The sequence below is a fragment of the Bison bison genome, unplaced genomic scaffold, assembly GCF_000754665.1.
Source record: "Bison bison bison isolate TAMUID 2011002044 unplaced genomic scaffold, Bison_UMD1.0 scf7180017864040, whole genome shotgun sequence".
NCBI classification, from domain to species: domain Eukaryota; kingdom Metazoa; phylum Chordata; class Mammalia; order Artiodactyla; family Bovidae; genus Bison; species Bison bison.
Genome location: NW_011494612.1, coordinates 3395925 through 3411188, shown reverse-complemented (window position 1 = coordinate 3411188; position 15264 = coordinate 3395925). Strand labels below are relative to the sequence as shown.

General features: G+C 38.9%; 1 protein-coding gene and 1 long non-coding RNA gene across 6 annotated transcripts in view; one reads left to right on the top strand and one right to left on the bottom strand.

Annotated features, from left to right (window-relative positions):
- MECOM (MDS1 and EVI1 complex locus) overlaps nt 1-15264 on the top strand; it is a 636448-nt gene that overhangs the window by 282938 nt on the left and 338246 nt on the right. The gene's annotated exons all lie outside the window — the stretch shown is intronic.
- The window catches only part of LOC104985175, a 30273-nt gene continuing 28088 nt past the window's right edge, over nt 13080-15264 (bottom strand). The window contains exons 2-3 of the long non-coding RNA XR_824852.1: nt 15027-15113; nt 13080-13535 (exon numbers count right to left, since the gene is read on the bottom strand). This is a non-coding gene — a long non-coding RNA (uncharacterized LOC104985175). The remainder of the gene's footprint in view (nt 13536-15026; nt 15114-15264) is intronic.

Sequence of the window (15264 nt, the reverse complement as noted above, 5' to 3'; positions counted from 1 at the left end):
CCACTGAGATAAGGAGTTGTTTGGAGCCTTTCCTGTGGAATTCCATCTCCAGCAACATTGAACCATTGTTCAAAGGGACTGTGTAACACCTTATGAAGCCAAGTATCTGAGTTAAGATTACCAGGATATATTGAACAACTTACAGTGCAGGAACTTAAGGGTGATCAATGTTTAAAAGCATAGCTACTAATTTGAAGAAATGAGGCTTGGTATACTACCCACATTCCTTACGAGTCTGTTGGACCTAGTGAAGATATCTTAGAATGCCTTACTTGGTATTTTCTCTATTTGTACTTGCAAGAATGACAGTTTTTTGTTGTTGTTGTTGTTCTCCTGTCCTTATGTTGATGGTAGGCTCTTCATGAAATCTTCCATCAAGGGAAAAGCCCCTGGTTCTATACTGCCTGGACTCTCTAGGTGCTCAGAGTTCTCTTGTTGCCTCCTGACTGCCCAGGGCTCCTAGTCCAATGTTTGGCAGCCCAGACTCTGTGTTCCCATCCCCAGAATGTGTGCTATTCCTCAGCATGGCAGATTCTACTGATCACGGATAAACTGACTCATGATGTAGTATATTGGTTTATCAGGATTATTTTATGCCCCATACCAAATTCTCTCAATTTTAATTTCCAAGTCTCTCTCTCTCTTATTTTCCATCCCCTACTTTCACTGTCATTTTTTTTTAAAAAACCCTTTATGGTCTTTCTCATGGATTTTTGAAATAGCTCCTGACTGATTCATCTGCCTTCTATGTCACCCCCCTTAAATATCTCCTGTTTTTTGAGTCAGAGTGATCACCCTCAAACATAGCTCTGATTTTTCCATTCTCCTCCCTGAGACTCTCCACTAGCACCATATTCACATAGGAGAAACGTCAGCCTCTAGGACATGGCATAGAGGACTTCGACTCTTTGGCTCTTTGGTTCATTATTTCTTTTTTTCACCTACCTTCTTTCTCCCTATAAATCAGGCGATATTGAGAAACCCTTAGTCTCATGCTCATACTAAACTGGGCACACTTTAAAGATATGCTCCTTTTTTTTGGAAGGGTTTTTCTTCTCTTGTCTTTTCTCTGGGAAACGCCTTTGAAACTATCTTTACTCCTTCACACCCTCCTTAGGTGTCACCATCCCTGGGCAGCCCTTCCTAACTTTTCCCAGAATGGATTCCTTTCTCTTCTGCACTTTGTACGTAGTTTGTGGATTGTGGGTACTACATTTTATTCACACAGTTTCTTTCTCTCCTGGACTGTGGCTCCTTGAAGCCAGGAATAAGGTTAGCCATTTGGGGCTTCTCGAATGCAAACCCAGTGTCTGGGTGGCCTGTAGGAGATTTTTAAATGCCTTTTGAAAAGAACAAACTATTAATAATCAGGAGGACTCTTGGAGCTGATTTTGCCTTAACCCAAAGGAATGATGATTAATTGGGGGAGGGTTGGCTTCAGGTATGAGAGCAAGTTGGTCAGGAATATATTTTTGGGCTGGGGAACATAGCTTAAGACAGGCATGGTCTTCGACCACATCCATAGGAACGGAGGGGAGGGAGTGTGAGCATCACGTGTTGTCTGGGGTTTGGCAGAGTGGAGACATCCATGCTGATGGTGCCCAGATCCCCGCACTTAACAGCAGACCCCATAGGTCATTAAAGGCGAGAGCCTATCTAGGAAGATTAGCTGGAGGAAGTGCTTTAGCCACGGAGCAAACAGGCAGTCACTTGATTAGAGCCTCAGACGTGGCATGGCACTGTGGTGTTGGATTTCCATCTGAACCATTACTCGGATATTTGAGATCGTGAGCTTCAGTTCTAACCCGACCTTGCATTTGATTTCTCAAATCCATGCCTCAGAAATTGGCCTTCCTCACTTCTCTCAGACCACATTTACCAGCAATGAGTTCTGTATCCTTTGTCTTTGAACATCTGAAAGGGATGCTGAGCATTAGCCCATATGGTGTTTGTTTAGGTGGGGAATCCTAAATAGCTTCTTGCACAGGGAAAACACGGTAGCAAATATATCTTTACAGTAATGTGTTTTAAATCAAAAAGGCTCCATATTTTCCCTTGTGTTTGAATGTGACATTCTTGATCATTCCAGACCCACCTGTCTGAGAATACAGGAATCAAAAACAGGAGTCACTCTCAAATTTCACCTCTATTTAATCCATCACAGGAACATACTGGCTTTTCACTGTATATATAGAAAAAACCACACCAGGACATTTAAACAAAGTGACACAGATCATCAGCAGATCAACTGGGAATGACGGCTCAATCAAACAAATGTATGTTGAGAATTTCCACAGGGCAGCTCTCGCGGCAGCCAAGCCAAATTTGTTTAGTATACATGAGTTGGCTGCTTAGGAACATTCGCTATGCTGTGTGCCAGATGATGACTTTTCTAGGTAAACATCCATTTAGCAGCATATATCCATCCATGAAAGTGTTGGGGTGATTTTGATCTATTCTCCCGGACTCCTGAAATTATGACTTCATTCCACTGGCAGCCAAATACCAAATCCACACATGGACCATTTAGGATTTAAAAAAAAAGGGGATGGGCAAGCTATACACTTATTTCAAAATGTAATAGAACCATCCAAAAGGTAGGAGAAACTCCATAAAATTGACAGGCCATTTCACTTTTCTGACAAGTAATAAAGCAAGCATCATTAAAATGGATGTCAAATTACAGGGCAGGGAAGCAGCAGGGAAAATACTTACCTTGTTCTTGGTATTTGAAATAGAATGTGGAGTATTAATCCTACCTCAGTCTAAACTTCCTTCTAAACTACCCTAAAAAGGAGGCATTCCTTTTTAGGGTAGGGGGTTGGGGGCTCATTTATTAAGTTGGAATTTCAGAATCAGATCCTACAAGTAAGAATACTTGGATTCTTCAGAAAAGGGCATTTTAAATTTTGTGCTATTAATTCTTATATTTGAGCAATTTCTTTACTTTTTAAAGGTGTCACTTAAAGAATAGAAGACTCTATTTAGCACACTCTTTAAGCTTAGAACAAGAGTCAACAGTTTATTTAAAAAACAGAGAAACAAAACTTTCCGGTAGAATTTTCAAACTGTGCGTACTTTCACTGGCTGTTGTGAAATCCTGCTTGTGCTCTGTAAAGGTCAGCCCAATGCTCTAGCTTATTAACCAAAAATCTCTTTCTGATTCTTTTCAACTAGGGAATTCTTAACTTCGGATATTTTCAAACAGAAAGCTCGAGAATTCCCTTTTTGGATCAACTGCCTGAAATTTGTTGGAAAAGATCATTGTTTCCAAACTTTAATCTCCTCTAGAAGAGTACTTGGCAATTATCATTTGATGAGCAAGTATTGTGAACGGTCAATAGTTTAGAAATCCTCTAAAAACATCTCTTTTTCTGTGGTGGCAATGACTTTTGTGGATAATAGCTTCTTTAAAAAGTCTGCTTAAGATTCAGAGCTAGGGGAGCTACAAAGTACAGCTTTTAAAAATGAAACTCCTCATAATTACCATTTTCTAAAGTTGGTTCAATTTGAATCTGAGCATTGACTATATTCATGGAACTGGAGGAAGGTATAAAGATAATTTAGATGTAGCCCTTGCCTTCAAGTAGCTGAAAATCAATATGGGGAAATAGACATGAAAGAAAACTAATTCTAATAATACCAGGGTAAATGAGAGAATAATACATACTGAGGTACATTTTATATACTCTGAGAACCAAAAATGAAGATGCTTACTGTGGTTGGTGAGATGATGGATATGTAGATTGGAAACCCTTAGCAGATAAGACAACATCTAAACTGGATCTGAGAGAGTTCAATATATAAATCTTAAATGCTGCCTCCTCCTTGAAGCTCTCCCTACCTAAAATAGTCACCTACCCCCCAACATTTGTTTCATTTTCTCCTCAGCAGCTAAGACTCTTTCATATTTTCCATCTGTGCGTTTAAGTTCCTTTCCCTCCGTTAGTTGCTCAGTCATGTCTGACTCTGTGTGACCCATAGACTATAGCCCACCAGGCTCTTCTGTCCATGGAATTCTCCAAGCAGGAATACTGGAGTGGGTTGCCATTCCCTTCTCCAGGGGATCTTCCCTACCCAGGGATCAAACCCAGCTCTCCTGCATTGTAGGTGAATCCTTTACCCTCTGAGCCACCAGGGAAGCCTTTTATCCCTCTACCTACCAGATTATAAGGTTCTTGAGATCAGGGGCATTGCTGATTTTGCTCACTGCTTGCTCTTAGAACAGGAGTGCCCTCCACTAGGGAGCAGTGTGATGGAGAATGAGGGAAGCGTATTCGAGAATAGAAGGTTGTCAGGGAATCCAATGCAGAGAAACCAAATTCGACAGGATTTTAGTGAACCCTTGATAGACAATTGTGACTAGACTATAAAATGTGTTAAAGGCATAAGATGGGAAAATTGGTTATGACCAATCATGAAAGAATTTTCCAAGGTCTCCAGAAAGCTGTGACCAATTTGTAAGAAAAAAATTGATGAGCTCTAGAATGAGTGTTCATGTTGATGACCCAGAATAAAACTTTCTTGGGAGAAGGATACACCTTTAGTAGCATATACTAATGCAGGAAAGCAACTGTATTCCATGTTCTTCAGTCCCTTTATCCAGGTTTTAAAATGAAATACAGGGAATTTTTATATTTTAAAAAATTTTTAATGTGCCCCCAAATGTGGGTAAATTGGAGGCCATTGTTAAATCCACAGAGAAAACATTGATGTGAGGGTACTTAGAGCTTTAGTGACTTGAGCTTGGGACAAAATACTCTTAGGGATATGTTGTACACAAAGGTTTTCTTTAAATATAAATAAAAAATAAGAACAAAAACCTGCCATGTTCTCACATGTATTTTACACAGTCCCAAGAATACTGTTTATCAAAGCAGCTTCCAGGTACTGGGATGAACCAGAGGCTTTCAAAGTGTTGATTGATCACTCTTTGCTAGCAGTCCACTAGGCTTACACAGCCACTCCAAAGTCAACAGCCTGGAAGAAAATGATACGAGATTTGGAACAAAGGCTGGAATGTTAGGTTAGCAACTGCTTTATGTTGCAGTAAATATGTCAATTAATATTCATATATGTTTAGAGGCATGATCTGGTAAGAGTACAGAATCAACTGCATATGACTATTCCATTTTCTACCCCAAAGGAATCCTGGTTACTGCTCACTTTTGCATAATAGAACTTTGAGAGAACTCTGGCTGGGTTTGCTTGTGTTCCTACTGCTGGACTTCTTAAAAGTCCTGGGAATGTTATCAGGGTAGTGTGATGTATGTACAGCCTGAGAGTACTTGTCTCCATCTTCATTCACCAGCTGAGACTTAAGAGGTGTTTTTGGATGTTCACCAATTACACCATAGTAATGGAAGAACAAGAAAATTATTCATGTTCTTTTATTATATTCTTTTATCTTTCAAGGCACAGGTTCTTTTTGAAGTGTTGAAATGGATATTTGTGGGAGGAATTGAACTGTCCTACCCAAGAGATAGGGAAAGAGATAAATTAATCCCATGACTTTGGTGGGAGGATTTCTGCAGTAAATAAGATACCATGCTCCCTGTCTTCATCACCTTATAGTCAAAAGGGATTTTGGTGGTGGTGTGCTTTCATAGGTGGTACAGTGGTAAAGAATCCGCTTGCCAATGCAAGAGACATAAGAGATGTGGGTTTGATTCCTGGGTCAGGAAGATCCCTGGAGGAGGAAATGGTAACCCACTCCAGTATTCTTGCCATGGACAGAGGAGCCTGGCGAGCTACAGTCCATGGGGTCGCAAAGAGTTGGACACGACTGAGTGACTGAGCATGCATACAGGCTTGTGCTTTCATAGCCTTTGCTACTTGGGCACACTTGAATTTGGGGTCTGCCAATTGCCTGACCCTATGACTTACCACATGTTTATGCAAGTTTTTTCTTAGTTTTTTATGTGTTTTGACTTAATGTAAATAATGCTGTTTTGGGAGAATTTACAATGTACCTCTTTTCCATCTAGAAGAAAGTAAGTCTGCTCATCTGGATTTTCTTTAGCTAAGTATTTTCATTTGACTTTTTAAGCCAGCTAAACTTTGAAGAAAAAATGCAGATATACCCTATTGTTTGAAATGGTGTAGAGATTTAGGAGGGTTAATTTAAAAACTCATGCAAATTAGTGACCTGTAACCTTTTTTTTCCCAGGTGACTTATTTTGACTTAACTATGTCCAAATAAATGTGTTTATTTGGGAGAGCTCAATGCTACCAAAAACTGACATGCTAAGCATCTCCTGTGGCTCATAATATGTATGAGAGATGTGGACCACCCTCTGTTTTCTCATTATGCCAAATAATGGAAAGTGGAAATCACTCTAATCCTTTCTTCTGTGTCTGCTGTACCTCTGCAAATATGATAAACTCAATCCAATTAAAAGTCATTACCTCTCCAAGGCTCAGCCACAGTCTATAACGTTCTGTTTCACAATCCTCTCAATTATCTGTCTTCATCACAGGTGGAATGTTTATAGCCATCTTCTACTTCAGTTTTCTCTTAACAAAGAGGAAAATCACTTTTATATGTTGATTATTGTAGTTCTGGTTTTCTGTACCATACATTTGACTCTATTCAATGCAGCTTTATATTATACAAGTTAATTCTTCCTGGTCATTTATCTTATCTCTCTGACTAGATTGTAAGTTCTTTAAAATCAGCAATTTAACTTTATTCTTTTTTGTGATGCCCCCACGGTGCTTTGCATATAAAAGTCTTATTGACTAAATGATTAACAGTTTGTGGTACATGTTGGATCATAGTTTGTAAGACTTAATAGTGGTGATGAGCATTAAAAAATTGAATGGAGTATATATAGTAATATAACAACAATAGCAACAAAAGCAACACAAATAAAAACAGCACACGGCTTGTTAAGTTATTGTATAATTATTTCTTATGTTTCAGGAATCTCTCCTGCCCCTCAACGGATTTTCTTAACATCATATACTTTTGACAGAATGAAAACTTTTCCAACTTTTCCTCTCAAGCAGTCATAGCTTATGTAGGTTTACATGGGCTGATCCACAAAATATTTGACTCGGCAAGCATATTGAATGTTTAGATGAGTAAACTGATAATTTTCTGGCTTATTCAGCTCTGAGATTCTACAACGCTATGAAAAATGGATATTTCAACCAATTATTTCATCAACTAAGCAACATGATGCCAAAAGATTTTATTTAGCTTAACTGTATTTAATAGCTCAAATATTAACTTAGCTATACTCAATAGCTATAACCTATTTAAAAGCAGTCTGTTAAAGAAGATTCATTGGACTAAATCCATAAAATGATCAACAGAAGCATAAAACAAATCACTAAATTTTGCTTATTCAGGAGAATAATATTAATACCTAGATCTAAGTAAGAATAATTTTATATAATTTTGATATAAATAGGCAGCACAGTATTTTATATATATATATATGTGTATATATATATACATACACACTATAAAATACGAAGTTACAAATATTTGGGTTTTGGTGTTCTTTTATTTGTGAAGCACCTTGATGAATAAATAGATTCTTTGGGGGATTTTTTTTTACCATATAAATGCAGCTCTCAAAATTTATTTTTCTACTTTTGCTTTTGTTTAAGTTTCTTTGACCATCATAGGCATATATGGATATTATTTGGGAAAGGACCATCATCAGTTGAGTGGTGTGGGACACCAGAATATCTAGTCCTGCCATTTTCTCTGACAAACATTGCTTTAGATTGGAGGTTTCAGAGTGATCTGGCCAGTCATCCCTCTGTATACAGTACTGTTCTGAGGTCAGCCAGAACTCTCTCTGGTCTGTTTGGCACAACTTTCAATTCAAACTGGAAGATAATGTTGTGGTTTGGGCCATTTATAGGCTGGTGGGAGTTTTACTGGCTCACAGCAGTCCCACCTGGTTTACAGGAGAACTTTTAGTCTTATTTTTCAGTGAAGTAGACCAAGCAGAAGTACATTTTTTACTAGTTACTGACAGGGAAACCATCCACTTCTCCATGTGGTTTTCTCTTGGCTTATTTTGTAATGAAAATGTGGGCAAGGCTGTTTTAGAACCTGTTGGTTTCATCATTTTATGAGTTATTTAGAAGGTGTGACAGTAAATCATGCCTTTCTTTTTGAAACTTACATTACTATGAAGAACTTGGTGCACCTCGGAAATGCCTGTAAATGACAACTGCATTTCCACCGAGAATGGAAATAAGAGGTTTATTCTTGTTACATTTTTAAATTGAGGTTTAATTGTCATATAACATTATATTAGCTGGAGAAGGGAATGGCAGTCCACTCCAGTAACTTGCCTGGAGAATCCCATGGACAGAGGAGCCTGGCGGGCCACAGTCCATGGGGTCACAAAGAGTTGGACAGGACGAGCGACTAGCACTATTATATTAGTTTCAGGTGTACTTATTTGATGTTTACATGTATTGCAAAATAATCATCACAATAAGTCTAGTTAACATTGTCACCATATAATTATAATTTTTTTTTTGTAATGAGGACTTTTAAGATTTACTCTTAGCAACTTTCAAGAATGAAATATAGTAATAGGGCTTCCCTGGTGGCTCAGATGGTAAAGAATCTGCCTGCAGTACAGGAGACCCAGGTTTGATTCCTGGGTCAGGAAGATCCCCTGGAGAAGGGAATGGTAACCCATTCCAGTATTTTTGCCTGGAGAATTTCACGGACAGAGAAGCCTGGCAGGCTAAAGTCCATGGGGTTGCAAAGAGTTAAACATGACTGAGCGGCTAACACACACACATTATTAACTATGCTATTATTAACTAGTCACCATGCTGTACATTACATCACCATGATTTATTTATTTTATAGCCAGAAATTTGTACCTTTAGACTCCCTTCACCCAGTTCACCGACTTCTGTAGATTGACCCAGAAATAGTTACTTTTCTTCAACTCTTAAACAGTCATCACTCTTCATAACTTCCTTTTAGATCTTATTTTACCACGTAATCATATACCTGTTGCCATCTTTGTCTTTATTACTCAACTCTAGGTTTCTTGAGGGCAGAAATTTGATCTTATTCAAATCTATATGTAGCCATAGCAACTTGCACAGTCCTAGGTACAGCATGGTGTCAAATCATTGTTTTGGAATGGGTAAATGACTAAAGTCTGAGAAGCAGCATCTTGGGCAAAGAATATCACCCCTACACTTCAATTATCTAAGTCCTCTCCTTATGCTAGAAAAGAGTTTTAATCTGGGCACTTTTGTAGTCTATCACAAAATTTCAGTTGGAATGTGCAATTGAAGCAGTCGCACACAACTGGTAAAGTCTGGGACATCTGTTTAATCCTTCACTCTCATAGTTTGGAGCCCACCAAAGATTTTGAAAGTCAAATGTACATTTATTCCACAGAGGAAACTTTATCAACCAGTGCAAAAGTTTACTGGCACTAGCTGGTGATATAATGGGTAGTTTAAATCCTGCTAACTGCAAATAATTTTTCAACAGTGTTTATGATTGTGGTAGAGTTTAGTGAGGCAGAAGGACAGATAACATAAATATTTCAACAAAAGCCGATTGTACTGGAGCCATAAATAAATTAGACCCAGTTTGTAAATAAATTTAGTTTTTGCCAACAAACATTTATAATCCTCTCTTGCTGCAAATGATAGTAATTTATATAGAAGAGGTCCTGAATGCCTTTCTTTAAAAGTCAGTTCTCATTAGGAGGCAGTGCCTGGTGCCCGTCAAGTGTCTTAGACTGTGTGACTCAATTAGACATGAAGGATACTGTACAGACCACCTAATGCTACTAGTTGTTGTACATGTTGACAATGACAATTTCCAGAGATCATACATAGCTTGGTAGTCTATGAAGTTGTCATATTATATCATTCCCTTAAATACCTAGCTTGTGTTACCACTTAACAATGTTGAAATTACCCCTCTCAAATCATAAGTGCTATTTAGTGTATGTATACACGTATGCATGACACATCTGTTCATATTTTCCCTGAAAACATTTTTTTATTAACGTGTATAATGTTTTCTCAAATTAAAAAAAAAACAAACCTTCACGTTTTTTCAATGACATTCCATGCATCCCCACGGTTTTGAATGATTTTACGTTTAATATGATGTAGTGTTGGGAAACTCAATATAGGGGCCTTTAGAGTTTGAAATGGGGGCAGAAAATTGCACTTCTTGGAACCATCTAAACTTATTTTACGCCGAAGATGCTGTATTTGCCGTGGGACCAGAATCCATGCTGAAATCAGCTGAATCAAGGAACTTTCCCCACAGAATCACTTTAAGCTCAGAAGTCATTCTTGTTTTTGTTACCAAGCCTTGTGAGAACAAGGATCATTGTTCATTTTCATATAAAGCCTAATTTTGAAACCAACTACATTTAATTTTGGGGTACTCTCTGCTCTTTATCAAACTCAGAGTGTGGTTAGGTTAGGCTTCTATTGCTTGTTCACATTCCTTTTTATCGGCAAGCCACTGCTACAACTCCCTCTTCTGCCAGACAAGCATAATTATTTTCTTTTCTTTATGTAGGATTCCTGGATATAAGAAAGCTCTTCTGTTTTGTAGCAACAGGGAAGGTTCTGCATCAAGTTAGCTGTGAGAATGAATTTGAACTTACATTTCCACTGTTTATTCAATTCTCCTGTACACCTATCTTTGTTTATTGTATGGTAGAAAGTGGAGGGCAATCTCATTTACTTTTTGATCTTCATCTTTGCAGGGGTTGTTTTGAATATTTTCAGCCAGTTTATATTAGAATTTGGTCTCCTTGCTTCAAAATACATTCCCCTCTTCTTCCTTTAACTTGTAGCTCCTGAGTTTTGGTCTCTCCTTCGGAGGCAAGAAGGATCTCTGCCAAAAGCCACCAAGCCACACTTAGGTAATTATAATAAACAAGTTGGGGCTCTCATTTCACATGCAGAACTGAATGAAGCAGAGCTGTGGTCAAAGAGATCCCAGTTGCTCCTCTGTTAGCAATGGCACATTAATGCACTCTCATGCTCCCCTCCCCCACTCCAACACTTTTTTTCTTTTTTTAAAGGAAGTAAATCAGGTCACTCTTTAGCATGTGAAGGGCTGTAGCTTTCTTCTGAAACCACCATCAACAACATAAACAAATTAGAGGTAGTAAACCACACTTTCTGCCCACACATAAACCACAGTCCTCACCAGAGGGCAGTCTACTTAATGTGAGAATAACAGCCCAGTTTTATAAGCCTCTACTGGGAATAAATTCCAGTTTCACTGGTTAGAACAAAGTTGGGCAGCCAGAGTATAGGCTCTCCTAGGTTACATGTTGGGAGAGACCGAAGTGGAGAGACCAGGAAATATATTTTATAAGCTTCTGGTACACCAAACTTGGACCATTCTTTGGTTTTCATTATGTAGAAATGGGACTGCTTGAGTGGAATGGACCTGGGGCTGAACTTGTCCAATGTGCTTATTTTATGGAAGGGGAGTCAGAGACCCCTCAAAAGCTACGACTCTCAAGCTCTTAAGGTTGCTCTGGGCAGGGAAGACATATTGCTGAATCCAGACCTCCACATCTGGGCATGCACCACTCCTGCTTTTCCTGAGTGCAAATGGCATAGTTTACAACTGCCAACTTGACCCATACAGGAGTTATAAAATATTCCCTATACCTTCCTGATGCTGATACGCTTCCTTTCCTGACAATGGTGAGTCCTCAACTAATGTGTCCAGCCCTAAACTAATGTGTTCCGTCATCAGTAAATTCCTGCCTGTGATAGTCTTTTCTTAAATACCTGTTTAAACAGTAATTTAGATAAGAGTGTCCCATTTGTGTGCAACAGGAAATGCCTGCCTTCTTTTAGATATGCTGGCAAATAATTACTGTAGATACGGCTTGAATACTGAAAGGCTGTACTCTGGTCATTTCGGACTGCCTAAGAGCAACCACCCAGTCTGCTGCAACATAATTTCAGGGCATTTCTATTTTACTCTAAATGAATCTGAAGGAAAATCACTTTGGGGATATAAAAAGCTTAGGAGAAAAGCCATCAGGTCAAAGGTTGCCTAAAGACTCTTAAAAATTTGTCTTACTATAAGGGAGTCACTGCACAAAGTTATAACGTAAGAGAAACCATATCTGATGTGTGATAAGTCTGTTCTTACCTAGTCATTCCAGTGGGTATTGGCGATCCTGTCTCCCTTAACAACAGAATGAGCCAAACATTAACCAGGTCGTGTTTTTCCTTGGAGTAGTACCCATACAGCTTTTAATGTCTTTATTTTAGCTGTTTTAGATCTGTAAGTAGATACCAGAGGGTTTCTTTATTGGTACCTCAACTGTGAATTTTCTGGCAATTTCTTTCCATAACCCGTTTTAAAAAGCTTAGTTCCATCTCTGATGAGGAACTTTTAGAAGTGGTCAAACTCATTTCATAAGAGCTTTAGAAGCTACCAGTTTAATTCACAAAACATACTTGTTTAGTGAAATGTCTGTGAAATTTCAAGAAGAGTGGAGAAACACTTAACCAGAGTTAAAACCCCAGGATAAATGAGAGGTATGCCACAATCCTATGAAGAAGACAAATGTTTGTTCACGGATTTGGTCCTTTACTTTCAACCCCTGTGGTATTTTTTGCCATCTTCCTTGCTTGCCTCCCAACACTCTTTCATACTTTTAGGGTCTTTTTGACAGCACATACGTAAAATATTTTTAGAAAACACTGGAGGAAAAAATTCCACAAGGAAGAAATGGAATACTCTGGTACAAGGAAGTAGCAAATACTAAAGGTGCAAGGAAGTTAGAAGGTCATTAAAAAAAATTCCATGTGCCAAGCGATGTTGATACATTATTTCACAATAAGTAGTGCTCTCTGGAGACACGGATTCTTCAAATGCAGTCCAGTGTTAACAGATTCCGCGATGTCTACTTGTGACTCCTCTCTGGAGGCAGCACATTCTAAAGACCAGTTCCGTCAGCAGCCTCCATCCTATTCGTGCTTGCGAAGTCGCTTCAGTCATGTCTGACTCTTTAAGACCCTATGGACTGTAGCCTGTCTGGCTCCTCTGTCCATGGGATTCTCCAGGCAAGCATACTGGAGTGGGTTGCCATTCCCGCCTCCAGGAGATCCTCCCGACCCCAGGGATCCAACCCACCTTCTCTTACCAGGATCTTTACCAATAGCGCCACCTGGGAAGCCTATGAGATGCTTCGATTTTCCCAGCCTGTGCCTCTGACCCTTACTACGGTCCTTCAAAGCTAGTTTAAGTCAGTTTTCTGGAAATTCGTTTCCCTCACTTTTACTAGTTTCCTTTCTTCCTTTCGTTGGGATCTTAAATTTCATTATCTTGGGGCCATTCTCACAGACTATTCTGCGGGCCAGTGCACAGCCTCCTTCTTTGTTCTGTTTGTGCGTCTGGCATGACTTGGGCTCCACCCTTTCCCCAAGCCCAGCGCGTGGTGATTGGTTGCGTCGCTGGTGCAGAAGAGCTGGCTCCCAGGTCCTCCGCTTCCTCGCCAACAGGCCTGGGTCACCGCTCTGGAATTGTCCTAACAAGGGAAGAAGAGCATGTCCGGTTTGAATTTTGGAAGGAAATTGATGTCTTCCCCCTCCCCTCCCCGCCCCACCATTAGCAGGCACCGACTCATGGACTCGTGTTCATGCGCTCACGTCCTACCAGGAGGTCCCTGGTGGGGCTTGAGGTTTGGCAGCGCCTGCCTTGCTCGCGGAGCTGGGCACGCATCCGCAGCTCGCAGCCACGTGTAATCCTTCCTGTCTGCTCGCCACTTGGGCACAAAGTCCCAGCACTCGGGCCCACCCTCTTCTTTAGTAGCAATTAACCTTTACTACAGAGCTTCCTTTGAAGTTTGCTCATGTTTTTATTACAAAACTGCAATGAGGAACATAATGGGGGGAAATGTCTAAATTTCGGAGTTACCTAATCTGTTCAATTCCCTTGCTGGTCTCCTCCTGGCAGTTGTTTCATGTAGTTATGATCTCAACCAGTCTGCCTGAGATTTCAAACCATGTTTCTGTCTCAGCCTATTTTTAAGATTAGTGAGCTATTACACACATGCACACTACAAACGCACACTGATGTGTCTATTATGCGCTTAAGTGTATACGGCTGCATATATAGAACTTGTTCCTTGTTTAATGTCTAGGGAAATTTTTTTTTTACTTCAGAGACAAGCTAGGTATATGTGCTTTTAATGTTAACTTTAAACTCTAGTTGCTAAATATTTTCTCTCAATGGACTTACGTGAAGAAGAGTGGAAAATTATTTATGCTAGTATCACTAATGATAATGCTGAGTGATAAGTATTATGACGGGTACTGAATGCTATTAACGGTGAAATTCTGGATTTTGAATGGCATCTGCCCAGAAGATTTGCAGTTAAGCTAGGCAGAGGGGCCAAGTGAAACAAATGGTGAGTTATATAAAACCCACAAAAGAGACGGCATTTTAGGCCAGCCTTGCAAATAAGAACCAAAGAATTATGAGTGAAATGGCATTTTTTTTTTCCTAGACTGCCGTTCACAGGAGCTCAAATAAATGAAATCATTTTTCTCTGCTTTTCACTCAGCAATAAATCATTGGTAATCTAAGGTTGGTAGAAAAGCAACTGTGAAGCTCAAAGAAAATACAAGAGAATCTTTTTTTTTTTTTTTTCCTTAGGATGGGTAAGGACTTTCTAAGAAAAATGTAAAAATCACAAAGGAAAAATAGACTTCATTCCATACAAGTTAAAAATTTTGTACAACACAAGCTCCATTAAAAAACCAAATGATAAGTGATCTACTGGGGATAGTAGCAAAAAGCTATATCAAAGGGCTCATTTCTTTATCATTAGTAAGACAGACCAATAAAGGCCCAGTTTCAACTGGACAGAAACAATGAGTAATTTGCAACAGGGGAAATGGGAATGACAAAATATTTAGTCTTAGTAATCACTGAGATGTGAATTAAAGCAACAATAGATATACAGTCTTTTCTGTTGTATTAATACATTTTAAAAACAAGACATAATAATAAATACCAGTATGATGGCTTGGAGTATAAATTGGTATCCAGCTCTGAGAAGCAATCTGTCAATACTCACTCAGCTTTCTTCTAGGAATATAACCTAAATAGGGTGAACATAAATATTTATATGAAAAAATGTTTATTTTAGTGGTATTTATGGTATCAGAAAATTAGAAGCAAGATAAATAAATACTATGGAAATAGTTAATTTATTATGGGTTTATATTATGGAATATAATGCAGCAATTAAA